The sequence below is a fragment of the Eptesicus fuscus genome, chromosome 9 (genome assembly GCF_027574615.1).
Source record: "Eptesicus fuscus isolate TK198812 chromosome 9, DD_ASM_mEF_20220401, whole genome shotgun sequence".
NCBI lineage: Eukaryota > Metazoa > Chordata > Mammalia > Chiroptera > Vespertilionidae > Eptesicus > Eptesicus fuscus.
The window spans coordinates 96,431,695-96,448,326 of NC_072481.1; the positions used below are offsets into that span (position 1 = coordinate 96,431,695).

Genomic DNA, 16,632 nt, shown 5'->3' on the forward strand with positions numbered 1-16,632 from the left:
TACTGCCTGAGGTGGGATGGGAAGGAAGGGGCTAGGATTGAGGAGACAGAGTGAGCAGAGACCTTCATATCATATTAAAGTGAATATGGCAGAGCAAGTGTTACTTTAGGAATAAATAATAAGTTGCTGCATTATTAAATAGTATTCATTTTATTTTTCTGAAGAAACCAAAAAATTGTTAAGTTAATGCTTGGTTTCTATGTCTAAATTCTAGGGAGATAGGGCACAATTGATATTATTGATGGGAAAATATACATTTTCTTTGTACTTACAGAGGTTGGTGGAGGAGAGAGCCAATCATTTTAGCAGGGACATAGAGTTTTTAATGAGTAAATGGAATGCCTCAGTTGAGTAGGGAGTCAAGGCTGAGGGAGGGGCCAAATGCAAAAATAAGTGAGGAGGTGTGAGTGGGGCTGAGAATGGTGAGGTAGGGAAGAGAAATTATATCTGTGAAGGAGGGCAAGGGGCTCTGGAAATAAGCTGGAGGGAGAAGATGAAGTGAGCATGCAGGTTGGCGTCAGCACACCTTCTCTCAGTCCCTCTCACACTGAACTTATAGTATTTAATAATACACCTAATATCTTGGGCAATGGTTTTGGGATGTGGGATTCACATAAAAGGGATGAGTTCCACATTTGGATCTGTATAGAGGAGAATCATGAGGACAATTGTAGAAACTAAGACTCAAGGGAGATTGTGAACTCAAGGAGTGCTGGTGTAGGAGCCAACAGTGGCCAGTGGAGTCCTGTGACCTGAGTAATCAAAGACTTCTGAGGGACCACTGGCCTTCCACAGAATGCAGAACAGAGATAGAGCCATTAAATAAATCTCAAGGATAAGGAGACTTCAGTTAGCACTTGGCCTTTCAAATATGTCAATAAGGAAATATCCTATAATGTTCAATTATTATTCACACAAAGTAACTGCTGCTTTGGCCTTGCTGTGCTTTCTTATACATTCTAGCCCTAACGAAAAGTCAGTTAGAAACAGATACTCTCTGGGAGTAACTGGTACTTTCATTATTTATGGCTTAGTTTCAGATTATATGTGGTCTCCTTCCCTTTCTCTTTTTATTGATCTCACAAGTATTTGAAAATTGGTATATGATATAACTACTTACATAATGGTCAATTTTGTGATTTCTATTTTCCCCAGAGACTTATGGGCCAAAAAGAAAACCCCATCTTTTTCTCTCCTTGTGCTCCTGAAGTTTTTCTCCTATGGTCCCAGTACTTCTCATCACCTCTCTGGTGAGCAGAGTCATGGGCATAAGCTCACCCTCCCGGCACAGCTCTGTGGTTGAGCTTCTCACACCTCTGCTGACAATTGATGTGACAGCTCCAACCTTTCCACAAAGTTCTGAACCATTGACCAGTCTCTGCCACCCTCACCTGCTACACACACCCAAATCTGAATTATTCTGAGAACTGTTGATTCAGACTTCAAATGAGGACACATGAATAGATAAGAATAGAGCTAGAGATACTTACAGCTCAATTCTCAAGAGGAAAACAACCCTGAAGTAGGTTATTATTATTCCTACTTTACAGAATAGAAAATTAAGGCTGTTTCTGCCTAATAGGAGGGTCAGGAGGACTAATGGTTGGCAGAAAAGAGAATACTGTCAGCATTCTACCTATCAAATCTCCCCAGATGGAGACCCTGTGGTGAGCCTGCCACCCTCACCCCAGCAGCCATGAGATGGTCTCTTAAGCAAAGTCCTCACCTTATGAAGAGCACTTGGGGTATCTTTAGAACTCAACTTCTAAAGAAGTTCCTCTACAAAGAACCTTCTTCTTCATAGACTCTCAGCAGAGTTCACACATCCAGGCTACTTTGAAAAGGGCTTAGGCGGCAACCTGGGCCTGCAGGTGAACATGAGGGACTAGGAGAAACAGGAATAACGGGACCTGCTGCACAGGACACACTCAGCAATCCTTGTGCCCATCACTGGAATCTTGCTTGTAAAGACAATTAAACTAGCCAAAGGAAGATGTGGTCAGTGGATGAGCTGGTTTTCAGTTGGCCTTTTGGTTTCCATAGGTACCTTGCTTAATTTCATTGCCACCTGATAACAAATAAAGCACAAAATCACTTTCTGACTCTTATAACATGACTGTACTTTTAAATAATTTATAGGGATTTAGGATCCCAGAGAGGAAATGTGTTTAGTACAAGAAAGAAACACACAATTTGCTATTAAGGAGTGTTGCTTGAGGCCCTAGTACAGTGATGGCGAGCCTATGACACGCGTATCAGCACTGACACGCGTAGCCATTTCTGATGACACACGGCCACTGAGACGGCCGCATGCCGAGGATGAAACAAACATTTGCTGCTCCTGAGGATGGAACATTTGTGACTAGAGTCTTGGAGTTAGACTCTAATTCCAAGACTCTAGTCGCAAATGTTTCATCCTCCCCTATTAGACACTCTGTGCCGGAGGTCTGTAGGCCAAAACAACAGAAGTCCGGCACAGAGCGTCTAGTTCTGGGACTTCCGGTTAAGCCGAGATCTTTACCCTCACTTCCGCCGGCAGAGCAGGGAGCAGTGGAACACAGTGGGGACGCATCTCTGGGGGCCCTGCCATTACCACTAACCAAATAACAGTTAAGCACAGCAACCATTATCTACTGTTCTGGGGTGTCATGGATTTCTAATCCATCATTACTGAGATAAGTGAGGGGGAGGCTGGGAGAGGCGAGGGTTTATGGCGTGCTATGGGTGCCGTTTCCCGCCATTAGAAATAGCGGCAGCCATTTTAATTCACATAATTAACACCATCTTGCTCCATAGTGTGTGCAGACTCCATTTCACCACTATTACTGTTATGCATCCTTATTAACCCCTATTTCTGCTTATTAACCCTGCCCTTTCCTAAAAGACAGTTATATGCACCATTTTGTGGTTAGTTAGGCTAGTTAACCCCTAATTGCCTGCAGGCCTAACAAGCTATCTATAATTCTATCTTCTGTCACTGCCCCCCTGATGGAGAACCCAAAATATCAAAAACTAAGGTTAAGTAAAGGAAGTGGTAGTAGCAGTGGCCAACCCTTTCAAGAGACATGGACCGAGATGTATGGCTTTACAGAAAAAAATGGCAGATCATTTTGCATTCTATGTACTGAAACGATAGTAAGCAGAATGTGGAATATAAATAGACATTTTGAAACTAATCATTCCTAGCTCTTGGAAAAAAGTGAGGATGAAAGGAAGGAATACATTTCCAGGCAGCTACCCCTTTATAAGAGCCAATCTAATTCCATCCTTAAATTTATGAAAGGCTCTACAAATTTAACATCTGCAAGTTTGAGCATTGTTCGCTGTATAGCTCAGCATGGAAAAGCGCTCAGTGAGGGAGAATTTATTAAAGAAATTCTCCTAAGATGTGCACCAGTTCTATTTCACGATATGCAAAATAAAGATGCAATTATTAAGAGAATATCTGAGTTACCACTCAGTAGAAATATCATAAAAGACTGAATAATGAGACCGAACACAAACGTACAACATCAATTAAAGAGAGACATAAGGAAGTGTAAATATTTTTTGATCTCTCTTGATGCAACTACTGATGTCACATCACATGTTCAGTTGGCCATTATTGGTCGATATTCTGATGGTCTCACAATGAGAGAAGAGTTGATGAAGTTAGTATCAGTGTCAACAAGTAAATCAGGAAGCGAAATATGTAAGGGTGTTATACATACATTTCGAGACCTAAGCATCGATATCTCTAAAGTTGTGTCAGTGACTACAGATGGGGCACCAAATATGGTGGGGAAAAAAGTCGGATTTGTCAAATTGTTTACAGGAGCTATTGGACATCCGATTGTGCCTTTTCATTGTATTATCCATCAGGAGGCTTTATGTGCCAAGGCAGGATTCACCGACTTAAACAACTTAATGTCAGTTGTTACAAAAATAGTTAATTTAATAGCTGCTCGCCCCCTTCACAAGCGAGAATTTTCGGCACTTTTACTGGAGGTTGATTCCACCTACAGTGGACTGCTGATGTACAATAATGTAAGATGGCTGAGCCGAGGCAAAGTTCTTGAGTGCTTTGTGGAGTGCTTTGAAGAAATTAAGGTATTTCTTGATGATAAGGATCTGGGAAACTTTCCTCAGCTTAATGATGATAAGTGGGTCAACACCCTGATGTTTTTTACAGATCTCTCTGTTCATATTAATGAACCGAACTTAAAGTTACAAGGTTTTGGCAAAAGTATTGACGTTATGTTTGGATACATAAAAGCTTTTGAAAGTAAAGTTAAAATTTTCAAGCGAGATGTAGAAACTAAAACTTATAAGTATTTTCCTCGAGTAACAAAGTATTTTGAGAAGGCCAGTGCAGCTGTACAAAATGAAATGGAACTCTTGCATATGAAGTACCAGCATGTTTTAGACTCGTTACTTGACCAGTTTAGTGATAGATTTAGTCAATTTAGGAGTCTAGAACAGACCATGAAAATAATTAAGTATCCTGATGTAGTAGTCTACAGTAGTTTTGAATTAAATGGTTTCCAATGGATGCAAATGGATGATTTGGAGATGCAACTTGCAGAATTTTAAGACAGTATCTGGGCTCAGGTGTTTGTCAACTTGAGGTCAAAGCTTGAGAATCTGGAAAGGTGCCACTTGGAGAATCAAGAGGAGTGCCACTACGAACAGGAAATTTGGAGTGCCTGGAACCGACTACCAGACACTTTTAGCACCCTGAAAAATATAGCAATGGCTTTACTCACAATTTTTCCCTCTACATACTTTTGTGAGGCCTTATTCTCAGCATTAAATAATATCAAAACCAACAAAAGAAACAGGTTGACAGATGAAGTTAGTAGCGCTTGCTTGGGCCTGAAGTGTACAAAATACCAGCCTTCAATTGAAGATTTAGCCAATGAAATTCAGCAACAAAAAAGTCACTAATAGGCAGGTTAGTTAAAGAATTCCCCCTCCCCCTCACTTATCTTAGTTCACGGCACCCCACACAAGCTAAATAATATCAAGACCAACAAAAGAAACCGACTGACGGATGAACAAAGAAGTCACTAAGCAGGTAAGTTAAATATTTAGTTTTTGGTTTATTAAATACAATTATATATAACAATTATACATTTATGTTATTTAAACTATAAATATCGCTAAATAATGTTTTTTCCTCAAAGTGACACACTATCCGAGTTATGCTCAGTTTTTTGGAGAAGTTTGACACACCAAGCTCAAAAGGTTGCCCATCACTGCCCTAGTATGTGCCATGAGCAAGCTACCTTCCCTCTTTGATTGTGCTTTTAGATGTCTAAAAGAAAAATTCCGGGGCTGACTGACAGACCCTGAATGATGGATGAATGATTACTCTAACACACGTTTCTGTGAAAGAGAGGGCTAAGGCACTACTTGGCTATCACTGCCAAGTAGCCCTGTTCACCTGCCTCTTTTGGCTTTTATTGTCATAACAGCTTGAACTAAAATTAAGCTCTAGATACAATTAGCAGGGTAAGTATCCTTGAGAAAGTATATGCTTCTACAAGGTCAGATTTTTAAAGACTAAACATAGAGATTCTAGCAAAACACCCCTGGGAATTGGACTTGTTTGGAAAAGTCAAGGTAGGGGCTCCAGCCTTCGGCAAGGTCCCCTCAGAGGCTCCCAACCTTTCAGAGAATCCTCCTTACAGACATTCCAACCAAGTCCTGTGCTTCCCCATAGAAAAGAACCAAACTCTCTATCTCTCAGAGTACCTATAAAAGTTTATAAAGTCATAAAGAGTCTGGGAGCTGAAAAGATGCATTAAGTAATTTAATCTGTCAAGGACTGAGGCAACAGGTAATGGAGCTCAGACTTCAGGGCCTGTCTGAGGTACAAGTCTGACGTTTGTTTCCAGCTTCCCTTTTCTGAAAATGTGCTCCCACTCAGTGATTTCTTCTGCACACTTCAGGCACCAAGTATCTGTATATCTTGTCAAGTGCACTGGCTATCAAGAAAATGTCAGTAGAAATCCTTCCCAGGTCTATAAGAATAAGAAGATTCTTATTCCTCAAAGGAGAAGTGTCTTTGTCTGAACAGGTATGTAGTCACTGGATAATCAAGCTATATTTTCCAAGAGCATAATTTTTTCTCCATAATAAATAATTTTAAACATTGTTTTTATATTTAAAAACACTTGGCTATACAGGAAGTAAATGCTCTGAATGTTCTGGCTCATCATACATTTATTATTTATTTATTTATTTATTTATTTATTTCTCCTAGCAAAGTTTTATTTTTTTCTTTATATATCAGTATGTAAAATTCCATAGTATTACTCTATTCTTTACAGTAATAAAAAAACTTTATCTTTATTGAGTTAACATTGATTAACAAACCATCCAGGTTTCAAGTGTACAACTCAACAAAACATCATTTGCATATTGCATCTTGTGCTTAACTCCCCAAAGTAAAATCTCTTTCCATTCCCATTTATTTCTCTTTTGCCCACTTCCACCTACCCTAATGCCTCTGGCCATCAGCATACTGTTTTCTATGACTCTGTCTGTGTATATAAATTTTGCTTAATCCCTTCACCTTTTTTTCACCAGCCTCCCAAACCACCACCCCCTCTGTCAATCTAATCTGTTCTATGTATCCATCATTCTGTTTCTATTTTGTTTGTTAAATTATTTTTCACTAGAGGCCCAGTGCACAAAATTTGTGCACGGGGTGTGTGTCCCTCAGCCCAGCCAGCACCCTCTCCAATCTGGGATCCCTCGAGGGATGTCCAACTGCCTGTTTTAGGCCCGGTCCCGGTCCTGGTGAGATTGGGCCTAAATGGGCAGTCGGACATCCCTCTCACAATCCAGGACTTCTGGCTCCCAAGCACTCACCTGCCTGTCTGCCTGATTGCCCCTAACCACTTCTGCCTGCCAGCCTGATTACCCCCTAACCACTCTACAGCCAGCCTGATCAATGCCTAACTGCTCCCCTACTGGCCCAATTGCCCCTAACTGTCCTCCCCTGTTGGCCTGGTCACCCCTAACTGCTCTATCCCGCTGGCCTGGTTCCCCCTAACTGACCTCCCCTGAGGGTCTGGTTGCCCCCAACTGTCCTCCCCTGCAGGCCTGGTTGCTCCCAACTACCCTCCCCTGCTGGCCTGGTCCCTCCCAACTTCCCTCCCCTGCTGGCCTGATTGCCCACAACTGCCCTCCCCTGCCGGCCATCTTGTGGTGGCCATCTTGTGTCCACATGGGGGCTGCCATCTTTGACCACATGGGGGCAGCCATCTTGTGTGTTGGAGTGATGGTCAGTTTGCATATTACTCTTTTATTAGAAAGGATTAGAATACACATATAGGTGAGATCATATGGTATTTTTCCTTCTCTGACTGGCTTATTTGCTTAGCACAATATTCTCCAGGTCCAGCCATGCTGTCACAAAAGGTAAGATTCTGTTCTTTTTATGGCCAAGTAGTATTCCATTGTGTAAGTGTACTACAGCTTTTTTCCTCCACTCATCTACTAATGGGCACTTGGGCTGCTTCCAAATCTTGACTATTGTAGATAATGCTGCAATGAAGATAGGGGTGAATATATTCTTTCAAATTAATTTCAGGTTTCTTAGTACATATTCTCAGAAATGGCATTGCTGGATCAAAATGCAGTTCCTTTTTCAATTTTTTAGGGAAACTCCATACTGATTTACACAATGGTTGCGCCAGTCTGCAGTACCACCCACAGTGCATGAGGGTTCTCTTTTCTCCACATCCTCTCTAGCACTTTTTATTTATTGACTTATTGATAACTAGAGGCCCAGTGCATGAAATTTGTGCATGGGGGGGGGTACCTCAGCCTGGCCTGCACCCTCTAACAATCTGGGACCCCTCAGGGGATGTCCGACTGCCAGTTTAGGCCCGATCCTGGGCCTAATCTGGGACCGCTGACTCCTAACAGCTTGCCTGCCTGCCTGCCCCTAACTGCTTGCCTACCTGCCTGATCACCCCTAACCACCTCCTCCTGCCTGCCTAATCACCCCTAACCACTCACCTGCCTGCCTGATCACCCCTAACCGCCTCTGCCTCGGCCCTGCCTCCACCCGCCCTGGCGGCCGCCCCTGTTGCCGTGGCTTCGTCTGGAAGGTCGTCCGGAAGGACATCCGGAATGATAGTCATTCGGCTGTCTGGTCTAATTAGCATATTACACTTTTATTATTATAGATAGCCTTTCTGACAGGTGTGATGTGATACCTCATTGTATTTTTAGTTTTCATTTCTCTCATGATTAGTGACATTGAGCATCTTTTCATATGTCTATTGGTCATCTGTATGTACTCTTTGAAGAAGTGTCTATTCAGATCCTTTGCCCATTTTTTAATTAGATTGTTTTCTTGGCATTGAGTTGTATACTTTCCTTATATATTTTGGAATTTAACCCCCTATCAGATGTATCATTGGAAAATATGTTCTCCCATATAATGAACTCTTTTTTTTCATTATATTGATGCTTTCTTTTTGCTGTGAAGAAGCTTTTTATTTTGATATAGTACCATTTATTTATTTTTTTCTTTTGTTTCTCTTGCCTGAGGAGATATATGAGCAATAATACTGCTACAAGAAACGTCTGAGATTTTACTGCCTCTGTCTTCTAGGATTTTTATGGTTTCACAGCTTACATTTAAGTATCCATTTTGATTTTATGCTTTTGTTGGTGGTATAGTTTCATTTATTTGCATGTATCTACCCAATTCTCCCAACGCCATTTATTGGAGAGAGTATACTTATTTATCCCATTGTATATTCTTACTGCCTTTGTCAAATATTAATTGACCATAATAAAGGCTTGGGTTGATTTCTGGGCTCTCTGTTTTGTTCCATTGATCTATATGACTGTTCTTATGCCAGTACCATGCTCTTTTGATTACTGTGGCCTCATAATATAGTTTGATATCTGGTATTGTGATTCCTTCAACTTTGTTCTTCTTCCTCAAGATCAGGCGTCCTCAAACTATGGCCCGAGGGCCACATGCGAGTGTTTTTGCCGTTTTGTTTTTTTACTTCAAAATAAGATATGTGCAGTGTGCATAGGAATTTGTTCATAGTTTTTTTTTAAACTATAGTCCGGCCCTCCAATGGTCTGAGGGACAGTGAACTGGCCCCTGTTTAAAATGTTTGAGGACCCCTGCTCAAGATTGTTGAGGCTTTCAGTTTTTTTTTTGTTGTTATTTCAAATAAAATTTTATAATATTTGTTCTAGATCCTTGAGATATGCCATTGGTACCTTACCTAATAAAAGAGTAATATACAAATTAACCTACGCTACACCCCACAAGCCATGCCCAGCAGCCACGCCCACCAGCCAATCAGAGCAAGTATGCAAATAAACCCAATCAAGATGGCTACAGCCACAGAGAGCAGGAGGGAGGCTTGGGTTTCCCAGGCAATGGATGAAGCCAAGCTTTCCGCCTTCCCTTGCTGGCCTAAGCTTCCACTCAAGGCTACAAAGTTTCAATTATAGAAGGTAAACAAATCCAAACAGAAATGGCGGCAGCCACAGAGCTAGAAAGAGCAGGAGGCTAGGGTTGCCCCCTGGCAATGGAAGAAACAAAGCTTTCCACACACCCTGGCCAGCCCAGGCCTCTGCTTAAGGCTACAAAGTTTCAATTATAGAAGATATACACAAACCCCAACAGAAATTGCTGCCGGCCATGGAGCGAGCAGAAGGCTTGGCTCCACTCCAGGCTACAAAGTTTAAATTGTAGAAGGTAAATAAATTCCAGATACAAGGGCCTCTGCTTGGGTTGCCAGGGGGCGTGGCTGGCCTGCAAACCACCACAGGCCTCTTGCTCAGACTGCCCCATGCCCCAAGGGAACCCCCATCCTGATCCGGGACACCCTTCAGGGCAAACCAGCTGGCTCCCACCTGTGCACCAGGCCTCTATCCTATCTAATAAAAGAGTAATATGCAGATTGACTATCACTCCAACACACAATATGGATGCTCCCATGTGGTCAAAGATGGCAGCCCCCATGTGGACAGAAGATGCCCACCACAAGATGGCCAGCAGGGGAGGGCAGTTGGGAGGCACCAGGCCTGCAAGGGAGAGCAGTTGAGAGGGACCAGGCCTGCAAGGGAGGGCAGTTGGAGGCTATCAACCCTGCAGGGAAGGGCAGTTAGGGGTGACCAGGCTGGCAGAGGAGGGAAGTTGGGGGCAAACAGGCTGGCAGGGGAGCAGTTAGACATCAATCAGGCTGGCATGGGAGTGGTTAGGGGGTGATCAGGCTGGAAGGCAGGCGAGCAGTTGGGAGCCAGCAGTCCTGGATAGTGAGAGGGATGTCCGACTGCCCATTTGGGATCGGGCCTAAACGGGCAGTCGGACATCCCTCGAGGGGTCCCAGATTGGAGAGGGTGCAAGCTGGTCTGAGGGACACCCCACTGCCCCCGTGCATGAATTTCGTGCACTGGGCCTCTAGTTTTAATATGAATTGCATTGAACCTATAGCTTGCTTTGGGTAGTATGGGCATTTCAGTTCTGCTAATTCTTCCTATCCATGAACATAGTATGTGCTTCCACTTATTTGTATTCTCGTCAATTTCATTCTTCCGTATCCTATAATTTTTTGAGTACAGATTTTTTTACCTCCTTGGTTAAATTTATTCTTAGGTGACTTATTTTTTTGTTGCTGTAATACTAAGTGCGATTGTTCTCTTAATGTCTCTCTGTTATAGTTCATTATTGGTATATAAAAATGCCACTGATTTCTGAATATTAATTTTGTATTCTGCTACTTTACCAAATTCATTTCTCTAGTTCTAGTAGGTTTTTGGTGGAGTCTTAGGGTTTTCTATATACAATATCATGTCATCTGCAAATAATGACTGTTTTATTTCCTCTTTTCTAATTTGGATGCCTTTTATTTCTTTTTCTTATTTGATTCCTGTGGCTAGAATTTTCAATAGTATGTTGAATAACAGTGGTTAAAGCAGGCATCCCTGTCTTATTCCTGTTCTTAGTGAAATCACTTTTAGTTTTTGTTCATTGAGTATGATGCTGGCTATATGTTTTTCATATATGGTTTTTATTATGTTGAGGTCTGATCCTTTTATTCTCACTTTGATGAGAGTTTTTATCATAAATTGGTGCTGGATTTTATTAAGAGCTTTTTCTGCATGTATTGATAGATCATGTGATTTTTATCCATCATTTTGTTTATATGATGTATCATGTTTATTGATTTATGAATATTGTACCAACTTTGCATCCCCAAAATAAATTCCACTACATCATGGTGTATGATTTTTTTAATGTCTTGCTGGATCTGTTTTGCTAATATTTTGTTGAGGATTTTAGCATTTATGTTTTTCAGGGATATTGGCCTGTAATTCTCTTTCTCTCTCTCTCGTAGTGTCTTTATTGGTTTTGGAATTAGTATAATGCTGACTTTATAAAATGAGCTTGGAAGTCTTCCCTCCTTTTGAATTTTTTTGAATAGTTTGAGAAGGATAAGTGATAGTTCTTATTTGAATGTTTGGTAAAATTCACCTGTGAAGCCATCTGATCTAGGACTTGTTTCCTGGGAGATTTTTTTTATTACTTCTTAGATTTCATTAGTTGTAATTGATCTATTCAGATTGCCTGATTCTTCCTGATTGAGTTTTGGAAGATTGTATGTTTCTAAAGATTTATCCATTTCACCCAAGTTGTCCAATTAGTTGGCATATAGTTGCTCATACTATTTTCTTACAATCCTTTATATTTCTACTAAAGGCCTGGTGCATGGAATTCGTGCACGGGAGGGGTGTTTGTCCCTCAGCCCAGCCTGCACCCTCTCCAATCTGGGACCCCTCGAGGGATGTCTGACTGCCTGTTTAGGCCCGATCCCGATTGGGCCTAAACGGGCAGTCGGACATCCCTTTCACAATCCGGGACTGCTGGCTCCCAACCACTCACCTGCCTGCCTGCCTGATTGCCCCTAAATGCTTCCACCTGCCAGCCTGATCACCCCCTAACCACTCCCCTGCCAGCCTGATCGACACCTAACTGCTCCCCTGCCAGTCCAAATGCCCCTAACTGCCTTCCCCTGCCAGCCTGGTCATGCCTTAACTGTCCTCCCCTGCAGGCATGGTTGCCCCCATCTCCCCTCTCCTGCTGACCCGGTCACCGCTAACTGCCCTCCCTTGCTGGCCTGGTTGCCCCTAACTGCCCTACCCTGCTGGCCTGGTCACCCCCATCTGCCCTTCCCTGCAGGCCTGGTCACCCCTAACTGCCCTCCCCTGCAGGCCTGGTCCCTTCCAACTGCCCTCCCCTGCTGGCCTGGTCACCCCTAACTGCCCTCCCTTGCTGGCCTGGTTGCCCCTAACTGCCCTACCCTGCTGGCCTGGTCACCCCCATCTGCCCTTCCCTGCAAGCCTGGTCCCTCCCAAATGCCCTCCTCTGCTGGCCTGATCGCCCACAACTGCCCTCCCCTGCCAGCCATCTTGTGGCAGCCATCTTGTGTCCACATGGGGGTGGCCATCTTGTGTGTTGGAGTGACAGTCAATTTGCATATTACTCTTTTATTAGATAGGATGGTGTTAGTTGTTACTTCTCCACTTTCATTTCTGATTTTGTTTATTTGGGTATTCTCTCTTTTTTTCTTGATGTGTCTGGTTAAAGATTTGCCATTTTGTTTATCTTTTCAAAGAACCAGCTCTTGGTTTCATTGAACTTTTGTATTATTTTCTTAGTCTCTATTTCATTTATTTCCACTCTAATCTTTATTATTTCCTTCCTTCTACTTACCCTGGGTTTTGTCTGTTGTTATTATTTTAATTTTTTAGTTGTAGGGTTAGGTAGGCCTGTAATTCTGTGAACTGTCCTTTCAGTATTACTTTTGCTATGTCCCATATATTTTGGGTTGTTGTGTGTTCATTTTCATTTGTTTCAGGAAGGTTTTAATTTCTTGCTTGATCTCATTGGCAACCCATTCATTGTTTAATAGCATATTATTTAGCCTTTATTCGTTTTAGAGTTCTTGAGGTTTTTTAAATTGTAATTAATTTTTAGTTTCATACCACTGTGGTCAGAGAAGATGCTTGATATGATTTCAAACTTTTTTAATTTATTAAGACTAATCTTGTGTCCTAGAATGTGATCTGTCTTAGGGAATATTCCCTAATGTGCACTTGAAACAAATTTATATTTTATAGCTTTGGGATGAAATGTTCTATAAAATCAATTAAATCCATCCAGTGCAGTTTGTTGTTTAAGTTGCTATTGTCTTGTTGATTTTCTGTCTAGAAGATTTACTCATTGATATAAGTGCAGTGTTAAAATCTCCACCTATGACTTTATTGCTGTGGATCTCTCCCATAATGCCCACCAAGATTTTCTATATACATGTAGGTGCTACTATGTTGGGTGCATATATATTTACAAGGATAATATCCTCTTGTTGGATTAATCCCTTTAGTATTATGTAATATCCTTTTTTGTCTCTTGTTATAGCCTTTGTTTTGAACTCTATTTTGTCTGATATAAGTATTGCAACACCAGCTTTTTTTTTTTTTTTGTCTTCACTTGCATAAAATATTTTTTCTATCCTCTTACTTTAAGTCCTTTTGTGTGTACCTTTTGTTCTGAGGTGGGTCTCTTATAGACAACATATATGAGTCATGTTTTTTTATTTTTTATCCATTTGGCTATCCTATGGTTTTTGGTTAGGCCATTTATTCCATTCACATTTAAAGTTATTATTGATATGTACTTATTTATTGACACTTTATTCTTTATACCTGTGTTTCTATTTCTCTATTTTTTTTCTTCTTCCTTTTAAGAGAAGGGCTTTTAACTTTTTTTTTTTTTTTTTTTTTTTTTGCAGTTCTGGTATGGTGGTAATGAACTCCTTTAGGTTTTTATTTTTTGTCTGTGAAACTCTTTATTTTATCTTCAATTTTAAATTATAACATTCTGGATAGAGTATTCTTGGTTGCTTTTTATTATTTTGAATATTTTGTGCCAAACCCTTCTGGCCTGTAGTGTTTCTGTTGAGAAATCAGCTGACAGTCTTATGGGAGCTCCCTTGCTGCCTTTATTATTCTCTTTGTCTTTAACCTTTGCCATTTTAATTATGATGTGTGTTGGTGTGGGCTTTTTTGGGTTTGTCTTGATAAGAATTCTGTGCTGTCTGAACTTGTGACTTTTTCCTTCTTTAGGATAGGGACGTTTTCAGCTATTATTTCATCAAACAAATTTTTTTTTTTTCCAAACAGGCTCATTCTCTTCTCCTTCTGGCACCTCTATGATGTGGAAGTTGTTATACTTGCTGTCCCAGAGGTCCTTAGACTTTCCTCATTTTTTAATTCTATTTTTTTGTTCTATTGTTTTTGCTCTGCTTGGGTGCTTACTGTTGTTATCTTGTTCTCTAAATCACCGATTTAATCCTCTGCTTCATCTAACCTGCTCTTGATTCTTTCTAATATTTCAGATATTCTAATTTTCATTTCTGATGAGTTATTTTTTATGCTTTCTGTGTCTTTTTTTTTATAGCTATTGTTTTAAACTCTGCATCCAGTATCTTGGTTGCCTTAATTCCATTTAATTCTATTTCTGGGGGTTTCTCTTATTCTTTTATTTGGGGCATATTTCTTTGCCTCTCTATTTGTTGCCTATTAGTGTTTGTCTCCGTGTATTAGGTAGATCTGCTATGACTCCCAAGCTTGTTATGAAGACTTTCTTATGTGGGTACTTTGTGGGTCTCAGTGGCACAATCTTCTAGAATCTAAGATCACCTGAACTAGGTGCACCAGAAATGTTTCTTGTGAGGGTTATGTGGCCCCTCCTGTTGTAGTTATGTTTCAAATGCTGTTGCAAAGCTTGTGGGTAGTGTTAACCCTCAGGCTGGCTGACCATAAGGATAGATCTCATACACTATGTATGAGTCATTGTACAGGTGCTGCCCCCTGAGGCAGAGTTGTTCCCACCAGATTCTGGTGCCTTCCAGAGTTCCCCTTTGGCTGTGTCATTTGTTTGGCTGGTTGGGTTGAGCTCTGGTGAGGTTTGAAGCCCACTACTGGTTGTGTTGGTTCTGGGCCCACTTGGATGGGATTCTGGTGTAGGTCGGTGACAAACATTTTGTGTAACCAGCCTTGGGTTACCTGTCTGGAGCTACCACACTTTTCACTAATTATGGTTGTGTCTACTGGGCCTGGGTGTGCATGGGAGGGGCCAAGCTGTGTACAAGGGTCAGTTTCCTGCAGCTTTGAGCTATGGGAAGATCAATAAAAGGTCCAAGCTTCTCTGAGATTGGCATCCACCTGTAAGCTACTCTGCCACTCCCTGAGATTGTCTGGACTTCTTCCAGAACCTTTTGAAGAAAGCCTGTAGAATGGCCCCAAATTGGCTATGCCTCACTGCCGCTTACACACGGCATAAGCTTATAAGTCAATCAGGTTGGGAGGACAGGGCTAGTGGGTTCCTACTTGTGGGCAGTGGGTCAGGCACTCAGTGGAGAGGGTGTGGCCCAGTGCTATACAGCTCAGTCTTTGCTAGAGTCCTTAACTCTAGCTCCCCCAGGAGGAGCACACCACCAGTTCAGCTTGGTTGCAGCCAATGGCTCCACTGCAGGAATAACCTTAGCAGGCCAAGGACTTCTACAAACAGATCAAGACAGTCTTCCATTGGGGGATGCACCCATTGAGGCCTCAGGATGTGGGGAACACTACACTTCCCTTTAGCTGTATAGCCATGCCCCCTGGGGCCCAAGGAGCTTCTGAGGGAGACTAGGCACTTTGAAGGTTCCAGCTCTAAGCAATATTCCCTTCCTCCCACAGATCTGAGTTCATCAGGACAGGACCATTGGGACTTGGGAAGATAGAATACAAGTCTCCTGTTGGGGGTGATGCTGGCTGAGTGTGCCACTGCAAGGGAAAACTGGCCCCTGTTCCAAAGCCTCACAGTTCAATGTCTGTTAGAGTGTCTACCTATAGTTTCTCCAGAGAAAGTATATACCAAAGGTCCCTGTTGGGTCCAGTCAACAGTCCTTTCTGCCAGACTCATGCTTGGCAGGGTGGTATTGCCAGTATTTAGAGGACTGCATTAGTGCATTCCCCAGGCTGGTGCTCTAAGAATAGGAGTGGCAGACCCTGGGAAGATGGCACCTGAAGTGGGATATTGGCTCAGGACGGAACCTCGATAGTTGATTGATCCTCTAGATCTCTCTTTAGGGCCACACTACCAGGTGTTCACTTTATGACTCCCATATGCCCTGAGTTGCCTTCCCTCTACTGGAGCCTCAGTTGAGTGCCTGAGAGCAAGCTCCTGTGCATTGGCCCTTTATAAGAGCACCTAGGATTCTAGCAAACTCCCTCCTCTTCCAGCAGACAAGAATTGCTGCTGATTTTCACTGCCAGATGCTATGCAGGCTCTACTTCCCAGCCCTGGTGCTCTGGTTTGGGGTCCCAGCATGGGGTTTAGACCCCACACTCCTAAGAGGGTGCTTTCGCAGCAAGATATCCTTCCGACCTTCTCAGCCACCGCACAGGGGAGTAGAGTTCAGCCCTCTCTGTGTCTCTGTCCTTCCTACCAGTCTCTATGTAGCTTCTTCTATAAATATATACCATGCATGTAATACTCCTTTTTAGCTATCCTCCTGTTGGTCATTTAGGTTGATTGCTCTATAATTTAGCTGT

At 42.1% G+C, this 16,632-nt stretch overlaps 1 non-coding gene across 1 annotated transcript; it reads left to right on the forward strand.

The window, feature by feature from the left end:
* Nucleotides 1–2,403: 2,403 nt before the first annotated feature.
* MIR9338-3 (microRNA mir-9338-3) lies at nucleotides 2,404–2,510 on the forward strand. Its single transcript, NR_130583.1, has one exon. It is a non-coding gene; the product is annotated as a microRNA mir-9338-3 (primary transcript).
* Nucleotides 2,511–16,632: the final 14,122 nt, after the last annotated feature.